This window comes from Lygodium microphyllum, chromosome 25, assembly GCF_053477565.2.
Source record: "Lygodium microphyllum isolate KBCC chromosome 25, Lygodium_microphyllum_v1.1.10, whole genome shotgun sequence".
Lineage (NCBI taxonomy): Eukaryota > Viridiplantae > Streptophyta > Polypodiopsida > Schizaeales > Lygodiaceae > Lygodium > Lygodium microphyllum.
Window position 1 is genome coordinate 47,687,632 of NC_141159.1, and position 15,440 is coordinate 47,703,071.

Here is a 15,440-nt window from a genome sequence, read left to right on the forward strand (position 1 = left end):
CTCCACGAGATCTAATGCCTGGAGATTGCTTATGAGTAGTGCAAAGATTCCAAGTTCTTTCAATACATATTGATTCAATTCATTGTGATTTATCTTTGTATTGTTTACCACTTGGGTATTCTCTATCTTCTCTTCCATCTCCTATCTCTACTTCTACTTCTGATTCCCGGTGGATTCGACCTTTCGACAAAAACCCCTCCGACAACGCACAACTTTTTTTTTGGGGGGGAGAGGGGGATGCCGCATCTAAGACTAGTTCCATGGGTGGAACTGACTAATGGCACACCGAACCCTACAACAAGGGGGAAACTAGTTGCATGTGCAGGGGACAAAACCCCATGGCTACTTGCATGTGGTGTGAAGGGGCGCCACACCGAGCCCCAAACCACCATGACTAATACCATTGTTGGAGGGCAGTTGCAACAAGAGTTTTCCCCCACAAAAGTGACAAATCCTCTCAGTTGCAACTAAGTTCATCATGTCTGCAAGTGGGGCACAATTCGAATCCCACATCTAATCTCATATGTGCAAGCCATATATGACACCACACGACTGATTGCATGTGTGATGGGGTGCCACACCGAACCCCAAAACTGCACATAGGGTGCGTGCAGCACGAAACCATGACTAATTTCTTACACGTGCGAGGGATCGGAAGTAATGAGATGCAAACTCAATGGAGAGAGAGAGAGAGAGAGAGACACACACACACAGAGAGAGAGAGAGAGAGAGAGAGAGAGAGAGAGAGAGAGAAGGCCTTGCAATTATTTTCTAGTGAGATGTATAAGAGGTGATGGGACCTAAAATAGGCCGGCACTGGCTATAGCACTAGCTGGACCTCTGACATGCACAAGACAACCCCACGGTCTTGCAGTCAGGAGCGTCTACTACAGGACACATTGCCCTGCCAACATACGTATATTTTGCATTTGTATTGTGTTTATAGTCCAACCCTTAACCTTCTCAGACTCCTCAGAGGGAGACCCTATACATTTTGATGTAATTCACCACGTAGAACAACATAGGAGGCACCCCTTGGCTAATTGCCGTGGCCTCACTCTGTGACCCTCCTACATGTTGGGGATTGGCCCCTCGATGCATCGCTAACACATATAACACATACGAAATAGACTCCGCTCTTGGTACCAATATTATATCGTTCCAGGAGTGTACCAGTCCTCACTTACTTGTCTCCTTGGACCCACCGTCTAGACCTACAGCTTGGGTGCCTTACTCTCTCCAGTGTGGGTCATTCATAATACAACCAATCGCTATGCATACCAAGAATAGATACCATGTGTATGATTCATGCAATGGTGAATGCTTTATTTAGTGCACAAACAATTATGGTTTAAAATCAGCCTATGTGTCTTGCAAAAATAACCCTTTTAATGAATTTCCTTTAATACATAATGCTTCGTTGTAGGAACCTAGCACCAAGGCGAACCTCATGCTGCTAGATCCATTATTTCTAAATAAATCGCATCCTAAATTTTATGCATAAAGAGAACAATCAGACTTTGTATTATTTCAGCGTTTAAATTTTGATGCGGTGCATAGGTGTAGAGATTCTTTTATGTCATTTTTTAATATGTAAAAGCAATAAATACACACTTTAACAGGAAAAGGCTATTCTAAGGCTTAATCTCATGCTTTAGCCTCGTTAGACATTCACATACATATATCTTATTTTTTAAATTTTTTCGAACGCAAAAAAACCCATTTCCCCTATTTTTTTCTATTTATTTTTAATAGAAAATAGGTTTTTTCTGGTTTTTTTCCTAATGTTTAATCATTGGAACTGAAACTCAACATTTTTCCTTATTTTATCCCAAGTCCACTCATTTTCCCCCACTCAAAATCAAAGAAACTATCAATTTCCATCAAAATTAGTGTTTTTTCGGGTTTTGAAAATTTATAATTGTTGTAAATCAATACAGGTTCCACATAACACTGATTATAGCCCTCAAACATAATGTAAGGAACATTCAAATAAAATTTCAGCCCATGTGCACACCATTTAGACCATGAACGATAAAAAACAAGCAAAATTCTTTCATAAAATAGAGCATATCGCCTTTTTGCATGTTTTGGATTTTTTGAATATTTAATTGATTTTATGTATCGACCAACCAGCCATGGATTTAAGCATAGATCTTCAGCCTTCAGCCTCCTCAACCTCGGAACAATCTGGTGCCTCTTGGACAAGCATCCATCACCCGATTCTCTTCTTGATTCTTGCCACATGAAGTGCCTCTATGTAGGAGAGAGAAAGAGGAGAGAGAAATACTGGTTTTTGATCTCCACAACCAGGCAGCCATTCCACGCACAGTCTGGAGTGAAAATTGAATGTAGATCATGCATAAGATCAGTTGGGGGGGAGGTTGCTTTTAGGTGTCATAGCCCCCTCCATCAAGCGTGAAGAAAAATTGCGCCCTCCTTAGACTGCACGCGAAAAAAAATCCCCCTCCCCACAATTTCCAAAATTTGAGGGGGCCGCAAAGGGAGCCCCCAAAAGGCACATCTCTTGGGCTCCCTAAAGCTTGTTCCCACTTGCCATTTGGCCTTGGCCTCCCGGGCACTCCCATTTCCTCGTTCGGTGTCCAATTTGCAGTTTGAAAAATCCTAGGAATCCGTCTTGAAGTCCTTCACTGCGGAGCATCTCCCAGGGTCTCATCTGACACACCAAATAATTATGAAAATTCACCACCTATTGTCGAATGGGTCTTTTAAGCACTTTCGAGCATTGCCACTTAAAATCGTACTGATTGCCACCACCGCCTTCGACGAATTTGGCTATTTTAAAGCACTTCTCGGCATAAAAAATCATCTATCATTGGCGACCATGAGATAGGGTGACTCAGCCCATCGAATCCCACGAATAGATCTGCACATAAACACAACCACAAAGAGCATCAAGTTGATACAAAATAGATACACAACAAAACACATCACAGATCTCACCCTACCCCCTGTCAAAACCAAGGCATGAAATCCACAAGGAGTAGGTCTAGCATAATCTGACAAAAAGCCCAAGCTAGTTGCTAACCAACTGCTCCAACACAGCCAAGCTAAAAAGAACTATCAGAAAGGTCATCCTAAGTGATGGCCTGAACTACCTACCTAACTAAAGACAACTCAACTAGGAGCTTCTACTAGGCAAGAACTCCTATAGCTTGATCAATAAATAGTTTCTTTTAGCACATTGCTCTTTTAGCCTCTTATTTTTCATACTCGGGCGTGTAAAAAGGAGGGAGCTGAGCGTAATGACCCAAGGAGAATAGGGCATCGGTCTCAGGTCCTTTCTCGGTACCCAAGAACCTACCAAGCCCTCACAAGGTGACACTGAATCCTTTTCTAACACTCACTTTTATTTTCACTCCAACCTTCTTGTATTCTTTATTTGTCAGCTAGATGCCACCCCTAGGAAGATAAGGCATCAGGCCCGAGTCTTATCTCGTCCCTAGGAACCTACTAGGCCTTCGCAAGGTGATAAACAATAGCTCAAGGATTTTTCTTTCTTTCCTTTTCTATTTTTATAGGGTTTAGAACCCCTTTTTCACACCTCCATATATTCATATATTGTCATTCAGATATTTAGGGTTTTGCCTCTTTCCATCACTATTTTAGTAGGCTTTTCTAACTACCTCAAAACTAATAGGAACCCCTAGAACGGCCACCTAGCAGGTCAGCAGAACAAGGTGACTAGAATTGCCTTCTAAAACAGGTCTTTCAATGCCTGACAATGCCTTTGTAGGAGGCAATGACTACTCAGACCTCCCCTAGACATACAGAATCTAAACCTAGGACTTCATGCCTCAAGTGTTGATCCCCAACAAACAAAAGAAAGTAACCCTTACATGCACATATATAATTAATTTCTTAAGGGAAAAGACTCGAAAACGGAACGAAACCACTTGGAATGGCCACAAGAAGCTCCTTCGTAGCAAAGGCTCCCTCCAGCGACTTCGTCAACCTGTATGATGCAATCACTACAACAAAAAACTATTAACTGTACCTGCATCAAACAGACATAGGGCCCTCTTGGCCTAAAGAAATAGCACATTTCACTGCAAACTAGCTGACCCTCTTGGCCTAAAGAAATCAAACATGACACGAAAAAACTAACTGGCCCTCCTAGCCTAAGGAAATAGATCATTAAAACCTTAAAACAACTGGCCCTCTTGGCCTAAAGAAATCAAGCAAACCAACTCATATAGATCCCTCCTTGGAAGAAGGCAGATATACGAAAACACGCTCCATTCCAAGGGAGAAATAGGGCTCTCATCCCTAAACTAAATGCATCAAGTTGTGACCCATACCTCCTGCATATATAGCAAGAGGCATACGCATAACATGTCATCTGATCAACCTATGGGTCTAGGATAATAGTGATAGATGAGTCTCTGCCACTCTTTGCATTACCCATATCAACCATCGCCTACAATATAACGCGTGGTCTAATAACATTCCCCACAAGCAAACAGGTCCCATCTCGTTATCAAGAGCGACATCCGGACTAGGACCATAATTGAATAATACGTCCTCTTCATAAGCAAAATTAGCTAAGGAAATTGCAAACTAATTCCAATAACGTGGAATGAGCTAAAGAGATAGGCTCTCAAATTCATCAAGTAGGGTTATAGCAATGCAATGATACATACAAAAGGATGGCATTCCGGACTGTATATGTTCCATTGAGTTAATTTAAGATCAACTGGGAATCCCCCTTTACCAACAACCACCGAATACCACATGTCTTGGCAATATTCAGTCCCGTAATCAAGGCTTTGTACTATGCCATGTTGTTAGTGAATCTTGTCCCAAGATAAACCGCTAATTTCATTGCAACTCTACGTCGGGGATCTCAGATAACTACTCCAACACTTGCTTTTCTATTAGGCTCTCGGGATGCTCCATCAAAGTATAACGTGTACGTCCATAATGGGTTTACACAACCAGCCATCAAGAACTCCCCTATTCTTAATTATGATAGTCAAAATTCAACATATTTAGAGGATGAACTGACGGCTCCATCCCACCTTCTTCATTAAACTCAACAGGGATACTTGTCAAAAATTTCAAATGGTGATGGCAAAAAACTTTGATCTCCCACACAAAGGTACCGTCTTCTTGCTCAATCACATTGTATCCCTTGCTCCACCAGATAAGCTTCCCCTAATGATATCTTTGCTCGAGATATGGGTGCTCCAAATAAGGGATTAACCGCCCCATCAACTAGTTTAAGCTCTCCTACAAGTCTCAAATCAACCCGAACAGACCTGCAATGCATTTAGCGCATTAGCGTATTCAGAAATAATAAGGTTTATTCTTATTAAGATTAACCTTATTCTTAAATTTCACTCCTTGTAGATCAGCTAATAAAGTCATGGACTTATTTTTACCTAACCAGACTATCTTGTAAGGACCATCCCATCTAGGTTCCACCTTTCCTAGAAATAGCTTCCTATGTGTATCGTAGTATAGAACTAACTGCCCTTTCTTAAAGGTATATTTCTTCGCTTTTAGATCATGCAGCTGCTTCATCCGATGCTTAGCCATCTCTTAGTGCAACAAACTCTGCAATTTAAGTTCATCCAAGTGGGCTATAGTCGTAAACTGCTCAAATAGGGTATCTTCATCACCCAAAGAATGATTGATTGTGAACCTAATGGTTGGCAACTCAATTTCTAAGGGCAAGACATACTCCTCTCTATAAACTAATTTGAATGGGGTATGGCTAGTGGCTCGTTTAAACGTCGTGTTATACGCCCATACTGCCACATATAATTTTGTATCCCAGTCTCGCTTCTTTTCGGAGACTATTTTGGATAGGATATCCACCAGCTGCTTATTGGTACTTTCAACTTGTCCATTGGCTTGCGGATTATAGGGGGTCGTCTTATTATGCTTAATTTTCCATGCTTCAGTCAGGCTTTTAATTACCTTGTTCAAAAAATGGGTTCCACGGTCTGATACTATTTCCTTTGGTGGACCAAAATGGCAGATAATCTGCTCAAGTAGGAAACTTGTAGTCTCTTTTGCATTGTCCTGCCTCATCGCCCATGCTACTGACCACTTCGTAAAGTAATCAATTGCTACTATAATGTATCTTTTTTGAGTAGTAGATGACGGGGTAATAGGTCCCACAAAATCGTTGTCCCACTTCTCAAATGGAAGGGTAGCCATAACCAGCGTAAGTGGATGCTTCCTATTCTCTCTATTGTCATGTCTTTGACATGTATCACATCTCTTGACATAGTCAAATGAATCCTGGAAGATGGATGGCCACCAATATCCAGGTCTTAAAGCCTTCTATGCCGTTAACCGCCTAGTAAAGTGCCCTCCACAAGCGGAGTCATGGCACTCTTCCAGTATAAATCAAACCTCGTAAGGCATCATATATCGGCGATAGATATCATCAATACCCTATCGATATAGTGTTCCTATGATCAAGGAAAATTTCAATGCCTACTGTTTAATTTTCCTCTTCTCCAATTTTGATAAAGTAGCTCGAGTATCTCCCGTAGAAAGATAGTGCATTATAGCAGCATACCAGGAGGGAATAGACGCCGTATCAATCTTGAACAAAGTTTCCATATCACTTCCCTCAGCTAAGACCTCTTTTGGCTCTCCGAAATCCACAAGATACTCGAAAATGCCCTGAAGCTTCGGTGGCTTACTCTTAATCTCATAATCAAATTCTTGCAAAGTGATTAACCATTTTGATAAATGATCAGGCGGGTGTAACTTATTCAACAATAATCGAAGCCCTTCCGCCTTCGTATTAAAAACCACTTTCCCATAAAGAATGTAGTGCCTGAACTTTTTGGTCGCAAATACCATCGCAAGGCACAACTTCTCCATATAGGTGTAGTTAATTTCCGATATACCCAACTTTCGACTAGCAAAAGCTATCGGATGGTACCACTTCTCCTTCCAAATTTGGAATAAGGAGAAGCTAATACTATACATACTTGCTGCTGAAAATATATAGAACATTTTGCCCCTTTTAGGTGCTTTTAAAACAGGTGCTTTGGCAAGATCCTGATTCACATTGTCAAAAGATACTTTGCAAGAATCATTCCATGCAAACTGACAGTTAAAGGACAATAGGTTCATCAGTGGCAACGTTCTTTCTGCCAAGGCATTGATAAACCTCCGATAATACCCTACTGATGACAGAAAGCTATGCACTTCCTTTGGAGTACGTGATGGACTCATGGTGACTATGACCTTGATTTTTTCAGGGTCAGTCGCAATCCCTACAGAACTGACCACATGGCCTAACAATAGCCCATAAGGCACTCCAAAGATGCACTTCCGTAGGTTGAGAGCTATGCAAAATTGTATGCAATGCTCGAAACACTTCCGCGAAATAATCAACTGCCTTTCTCTTAGAGTGGCTGCCCCCAGGTCATCAATGAATACTTTCAACTCCTTTGGGGAGATGCCACCAAAGGTCTTGTCAGCTATTCTTTGCCACGAACCAGGTGCATTACATAACCCAAATGCCATCACATGGTACACAAAGGTACCGAAGACAGTGATAACTGCCATTTTCAGCTTGTCTTGCTCAGCAATCGCCATTTGGTTATACCCTGCAAAGCAATCCATAAATGAATATGTTTTCCTACCCGCCAATTGATCCAAAATTTGGTCAATAAATGGCAATGGGTAGTAATCTTTAACGGTCTGTTTATTTAGCTCTCTAAAGTCTACATAAAGATCGATTTGATTATTCTTCTTCTTTCTAATCACAACCGGTGAACACCATTTAGTATGCTGACTAGGAAGATCAAACCCACCTTCTGCAACTTCTGAAGCTCTTCAAACAGCCCGTCCCTTAGTTGAAAAGGCATATGTCTTACTTTTCAACGTACATGGTGGGTATCTTCCTTTACAAGAATGGTATGCACAACCAGACGGGGAGGAATACCCCTAAGTTCTCGTCATAGCTCCAAGCAAAGATGTCACGGAACTCATGAATTAGGGATACATAGTCTTCTCTCTCTTTTGAACTGAGCATGGAACCTAATTTGATTGGCCGCGAATCATTAGGTGTGCCAAGGTCCAACTCAATAATGTCCGCATCTCTTATTCGATCTTGAGGCTCTATCGGCTCATTCAAGGTTATCTGATAAATATGTGGACCCTTCTTTAGATCCATCGCTCAATGACATCTCACTACCAGATGGGATCATCTACTTTTTCTAGTTTAGTGGAGGATAATGGAGCTCTCTCACTTTGAGGAGACCCAAGGTAAGCATTCACTATTACAAGATGGGCACCTCGACCTAGAATCACTCGACCAGCGGGTATATTGACTTGACAGCCTGTCCGTAGAATCCATGGCCTGCCTAGAAAAACTCGATAGCTAGGACGTCCTGCAAACCTTATCACCCTAAAGTCCAGATAGCATTCCATGCTCGCAACTGTAACGTGGACTTTAGTAATGCAATCTTCCAGTTATCTCAGACTATAATCAGTCATCCTAAGAAGTGTGGAGCCATCTTTTTGGATCTCTAGACCTAACCTCTCCATTAAATTTGAACTCATGATATTGACGAAGGATCCAGTGTCCACAATAGCGTGCTCCACTAATATTCCATCCACATACGCTGGAACCCTAGGGCAATGCTTTTTAGCATGATCGAACCAATCTTCTCCTACTCTAGCTATGCCCAAAGGTTCTATAGTATACCCTATACATAGGATTTTCTTGAATTCCTTGCATACTCCTAGAGAAAGTCTAATCAATTGTAGGAGATTTACGTCTGGTTTAACTTCCCAAAGAGAACTTGCTAGGTCAAAGTCATGGTAGTTAGCCAAAGTTCTCTTCTCGCACTAAACCATTCTCTCCTTTGGTCTTTCAATCGACTTTGATACCTCTTTTTTGGCCTTTACCTTCTTTCTTGGCAATCCTTTATCCTTCTCGAGATCAACTTTACTACCAAAACCAGCCTTAAAGGTCCACCTTCCATATCAGGATTCAGGAGTCGTTTTTTCCTAGCATCTTGCTTATGACTTTCCTTGGCAGGTTTTACAATTCGTTTGTCACCCTCTTTGATCTTTTGACCTCTTGTTACGGCTCGTAGATTAGAAGTTTCAGCATCATTGACATGTACGGTCTCAATAAGGCTGACTCCACTACCATGAGGCAACTCCTCTACAGTAGCCTTTCCTCGTCGGAGTATTTGTCTTGGTCTCTCATCTTGCTGGAGATTATTCCCTTGTGCATGATGGTTAATTGGACCTGGTTGTTTACTCCCTTGTTGGAGAGAATTGATCTTACTCCAACAGTAGCAGCTAAGTGGCTAGACTTTTCGCAAATATCGCATTTGACATTTGGGCAATTCCTAGGGAAATGTTGGCCACCACACCACTTACAGCTGAATCTTGAGGGGGCACCCTCCTCGGGGCGTCAACTCCCTATCAAATTCTACTGCTTCTTAAGAAAATTGACATCCGCAGCTATTTGTCTATATTTTTCAGAGATCATATCGGTATAGTGCTTCATCATGTCCTTAACTTTGCCAAGGACATTAGAGGCACTCGACTCATAGCTGTGATCATCTATCTGTCGTCCCATCGGCCTAACTACTTGATTAGGGATTGGCCCACTGACCTACTAGGACAACATTAGAATTCATTGTTTGGCTTTCACCACTTAGTGGGCCCGTCTGACTAGCCATAGGCATAGTTATACTAGGAGGAGTGGGTAACATAGGCAAATTCGGCATGATACTCCCTCTCCCATTTGCATTTGACATGGAGTCCCCTTGACTCCCATTGGTCAAGGCCAAATTATTACCATTCCAATTTATCCTTGCTACATAAGCCGCTTGCAAGCGCGACTCCACTCCTTCTGCTTGGGTAATAGCAGCGTCAATGTTGGCCAAAGCGAATTACTAAGCTGCACTTGGATATTGAAATCCAATCCATGTAGAAAATATTGCAATTGTTCAGCCGCTGGAATGGGGATATAAGTATTAATTTTGCAAAGAACTTGCTTTAGTTTCTTGGCATAGGCCTGGACATTCTCATTTGGCTTCTTGGCATGTTACATTCAAGATACACAACCAATACTATCCATCCTTCTCAGGAGAAAACTCTCTATGAAAAGCCTTGAAGAATTGGCCACTGCTAGTTATGGTTCCGGCTTCTAAACCATGATACCGTACTACCGCTTTTCCTTTTAACGTCATGTTGAAGAACATCATAAGGTATCCTTCGTCTTGGATTCGATAGTTGAACATGAGCATTTGAAACTCCTTAATATGGAGTTTTCCATCTTCTTTTTGCTAACCCATGGAAAATGGGCAACGGTGCTCCTAAGCTGGAATTGCGATGGGTTGTGCCATGGCTACAACCAGATTGACAATAGGAGTTTGTGTAGGTGCAACTACACCCCCACTTGTTGTGGGTTGATTAACTGGAAGTAGGGAAGTACCAAGACTTCCACTTGCACTCAAAGAGCTACTCGTAACACTTAAATTACTAGAACCACTGCCACTTATGCGTAACAGGCTGCTCCTTTGAGGAGAATAGTGTCTTACAATCTCCAACCGCCGTCTAACCCTCTCAGCACATTCTGCTTTTTGTATTTCATCTTGACGGTCCTTGTAAGAGGACATAAACCAACTATTTGGTTGCTAAAAACCCTAGATTCAAGAACCACCACTTGTTGGCAGCTCCCAGCAGATGCACCACTGATGGGACCTAAAATGGGCCATCACTGGCTATAGCACTAGCCGGACCTCTGACATGCATAAGACAACCCCACGACCTCGCAGTTAGAAGCATCTATAGGACACATTGCCCTGCCAGCATACATACATTTTGCATTTGTATTGTGTTTATAGTCCAATCCTTAACCTTCTCAGACTCCTCAAAGGGAGACCCTACACATTTGGTGTAATTCACCATGTAGAACAATATGGGAGAGGCACCCCTCGGCTGATTGCGCGGCCCCATTACGACCTCCTACACCTTGGGGATTGGCCCCTCGATGCGTCGCTAACACATATAACACATACAAAATAGACTCCACTCTTGGTACCAATATTATATCATTCCAAGAATGTACCAGTCCTCACTTACTTGTCCCCTTGGACCCACCGTCTAGACCTACGGCTTGGGTGCCTTACTCTCTCTAGCATGGGTCATTTATAATACAACCAATTGCTATGCATACCAGGAATAGATACCATGAGTATGATTCATGCAATGGTGAATGCTTTATTTTGTGCACAAACAATTATGGTTTAAAATTAGCCTATCTGTTGTGCAAAAACAACCCTTTTAATGAATTTTCACCAATACACAATGCTTCATTGTAGGAACCTAGCACCAAGGCGAACCTCATGCTACTAGATCCATTATTTCTAAATAAACCTCAGCCTAAATGTTATGCATAAAGAGAAAAATCAGATTTTGTATTATTTCAACATTTAAACAGTTGTATAACATCATCCTCCCCCTCATCGTTTAAATTTTGTTGCAGTGCATAGGTGTAGAGGTCTATTTATGTCATTTTTTGTATGTAAAAGCAATAAATACGCACTTTAACACAAAGGACAAGGCAAAACTGAGGCTTAACCTCATGCTTTAGCCCCATCAGATACACATACATAACTCTTATTTTTTCAAATTTTTGGAATGCAAAAAAAACCCATTTTTTCCTATTTTTTCATATTTATTTTTAATAGAAAATAGGTATTTTCTATTTTTTTTCTAATGATTGATCGTTGTAATTGAAACTTAGCATTTTACCTTATTTTATCCCATGTCCACTCATTTTCCCCACTCAAAATTAAAGAAACTATCAATTTCCATCAAAATTAGTGTTTTTTCGGGTTTTGAAAATTTATACTTGCTGTAAATCAATAAGGGTTCTGCATAACAGTGATCGCAGCCCTCAAACATAATGCAAGGAGCATTCAAATAAATTTTAGCCCATGCGCACACCATTTAGACCATGAACGATAAAAAACAAGCAAAATTCTTTCATAAAATAGATCATACTACCTTTTGTGTGTTTCGGGTTTTTTGAATATTTAATTAGGACTTTGTATCAACCAATCAACCATGGATTTCAGCATAGATCTTCATCCTTCAGTCTCCTCAGCCTCTTGGAACAATCCAGTGCCTCCCCCGGATAAGCATCCATCACCTGATTCTCTTCTTGATTCTTGCTACATGAAGTGCCTCTATGCAGGAGAGAGAAAGAGGAGAGAGAAAGACTTGTTTTTTATCTCCACAACTAGGCAGCCATTCCACATGCGATCTGGAGCGAAGATTGAATGTAGATCAGGCATAAGATCAGCTGGGGGGGTTTCTTTTTGGTGCCATAGCCCCCTCCATCAAGCGTGAAGAAAAATGGCACCCTCCTTAGATTGCACGCGAAAAAAATGCCCCCCCTCCCCCCAGGATTTCCAAAATTTGAGGGGGTCCCAAAGGGAGCTCCCAGAAGGCACGTCTATTGGGCTCCCTATAAAGCCTATTTCCACTTGCCATTTGGCCTTAGCCTCCCGGGCACTCCCATTTCCTCGTTCGGTGTCCAATTCGCAGTCTGAAAAATCCAAGGCACCCATCTTGAAGTCCTCCACTGCCGGGCATCTCCCAGGGTCTCATCTGACATGCTAAAAATTTATGAAAATTCACCATCTGTTGTCTAGTGGGTCTTTTAAGCACTTTCGGGCATTGCTGCTTAAGATCGTACTGATTGCCACCGCCACCTTTGGCAAAGTCTATTTTTCCCCTGAAATTCGCAATTCTTGGCTATTTTTAAGCACTTCTCGGCATCAAAAATCATTTGTCAAGAGGAGTAAGCTGCCCGAACCCCACGACTCGTCTCTCATAAGAGGGAGGGAAATCTGAAGGCTTCCCATTCAATGCATGCACGGAGATTCACCGCCCAGGGAGGGGGGACTTGCGTCTTTTTCCACAAGGGGCAAGCTAAATCCCACAACTAATCACAAGATAAATCAGTGCAGCTACGGGCTGAATCTTAGTGGATCATAGCAGCAAGGCTACTCTACCACTTATGATACCTGGCCACATATTTAAGTCATCTGCAAAGGATTCATCTCCTTGATCGTTTGGAATTTCCATTCAGAGCCCCCGAGGCTCGGCCACTTCCACCACCTCAGGGGAGACTCTCGACACAGGCTCTCGGGGATGCACGAGTGCCCCTACTATAAGTCGAGGAGGTAGAGAGCGTTTTGTCTAGCTATTCTGACTTAGAGGTGTTCAGTCATAATCCTACACATTGTAGCTTCACGCCATTGGCTTTTCAACCAAGCGCAATGACCAATTATGTGAATCAACGGTTCCTTTCGTACTAAGTTAAATTACTATTGCAACACACCTCATCAGTAGGATAAAACTAACATGTCTAAACCTAGCTAACACTTGGCAAATTCTGCTTTGCAATGATAGGAAGAGCCGACATCGAAGAATCAAAAAGCAGCGTCGCTATGAATGCTTGGCTGTCACAAGCTAGTTATCCTTGTGGCAACTTTTCTGACACCTCTAGCTTTAGATTTTGAAAAACTAAAGGATCGATAGGCCATGCTTTCAGGATTTGTATTTGTATTGAAAATCAAAATCAAATGAGGGTTTACCCTTTTTTTCCACACGAGATTTTTGTTCTCGTTCAGCTCATCTTAGGACACTTGCGTTATCTTTTAACCGATGTGCCACCCCAGCCAAACTCCCCACCTGACAATGTCTTCTGCCCCTGGATCGGCACGCAAGTGCGTCTTAAGACCAAAAGCAAGGGCAGAGCCCCGCCTCCACCTCACAAAGTAAGTAAAATAACATTAAAAGTAGTGGTATTCCACTTGTGCCAAAGGCTCCCACTTATTATACACCTCTCAAGTCATTTCACAAAGTCGACGGAGCTCAATATGATCTTCTTTCCCCGCTGATTTTTCCAAGCCTATTCCCTTGGCTGTGGTTTCGTAGATAATAGATAGGGATAGTGGGAATCTCCTTAATCCATTCATGCACATCATTAATTAGATGACGAGGCATTTGGCTACCTTAAGAGAGTCATAGTTACTCCCGTCGTTTACCTGTGCTTGGTTGAATTTCTTCACTTTGGCATTCAGAGCACTAAGGCAGAACTCACATTGCGTCAACATCACTACAGAGGGGGAGATATTCCATTCTGAAAGTATCAAAACTCATTCTTCTAAGGATCATTGTTGTGCCATCATCATAAGGATTACATATCCCAATTCACTATGCTATTCTTAGAGGATGTACCAATAAACAGTTGTACATAGGATAAGAAGAATGAAGAGTTGAATGGGCATGGTTGTAGAGCATTTGTTCCTAGTCATAAAGCCAATTTGTGAAAAGATTCTGGCTTGCTTAGAGGAAGTGTATTTGACACTGTTGGGCCAAAAGTCTTTTTTTGGAGTTGAAGAGGTATTGATTGTCAATCACATATTGGAGCTCAATTAAAGAATTGGATTTCCCTTGTCCATACCAATTCTGAGATGGTTTTTCACTGCTAATAGAGGGCCACCCCGCGAGGAGTGACATTCTATGGTTGTTGCTCAGTGGGCATGCGTAGTCTTGCCCTTGCCACTGGGGCAGCTCGGGAAACCCTCGATAGCCTTCGGTGTCAGACCGCAGACCCTAGACCCAACCCTCATAGCCAATCCTTTTCCCAAAGTTACGGATCCGTTTTTCCAACTTCCCTTACCTACATTGTTTTATCGACTAGAGGTTGTTCACCTTGGATACCTGATGTGGTTATGAGTACAACCGAGTGTGATCGGCATATGCTTCTCTAGATTTTCATGGGCCGCCGTGGACACACAAAACACTGCAACACTTGCAATTCTTTACCAAACGTCGCTAGACCCCCTATCTTCGAGTGATTCGATTTTAGGGTGGGTAGGTTGTTAAAAGGAAAATAGAACTCTTCCCGGGGCCCCCGCTAGTGTCTCTAGATTCGATCACATTTCTGTCCACCGCCACATCTCGATTCAGGAATATTAACCTGATTTCCTTTCGATGCACAGTGCGCATTGTGCCCTTGACACAGGACTACCCCATCTCTTAGGATCAACTAACCCATGTCCAATTGTTGTTCACATGGAACCTTTCTCCACGAATATTTGCTACTACCACCAAGATCTGCACTGGGGGCCGTTTCACTCGGGCTCGCACCCGGAGCTACACCACAACCCCCATGCCCTCCTACTCATCGGGGCCTTGCACTCGCCCTAATGGTTGGGTATATGTCGTGTGCTTCAGCGCCATCCATTTTCGGGGCTAAAAGATAACTCTCCTCGGGGCCCCCGCTGGCTCTCCGGATTTGATCACATTGCCATCCACTACCACATCCCAATTCAGGAATATTAACCCAATTCCCTTTTGATGCACGGCGTGCATTGTGCCCTTGACACATGATTGCCCCA

The 15,440-nt window shown here is 42.4% G+C and overlaps 1 pseudogene; it reads right to left on the reverse strand.

Annotated features, from left to right (window-relative positions):
* Window positions 1–12,986: 12,986 nt before the first annotated feature.
* On the reverse strand, window positions 12,987–14,734 carry LOC148014189 (25S ribosomal RNA; annotated as a pseudogene).
* Between the last annotated feature and the right edge of the window lie 706 nt (window positions 14,735–15,440).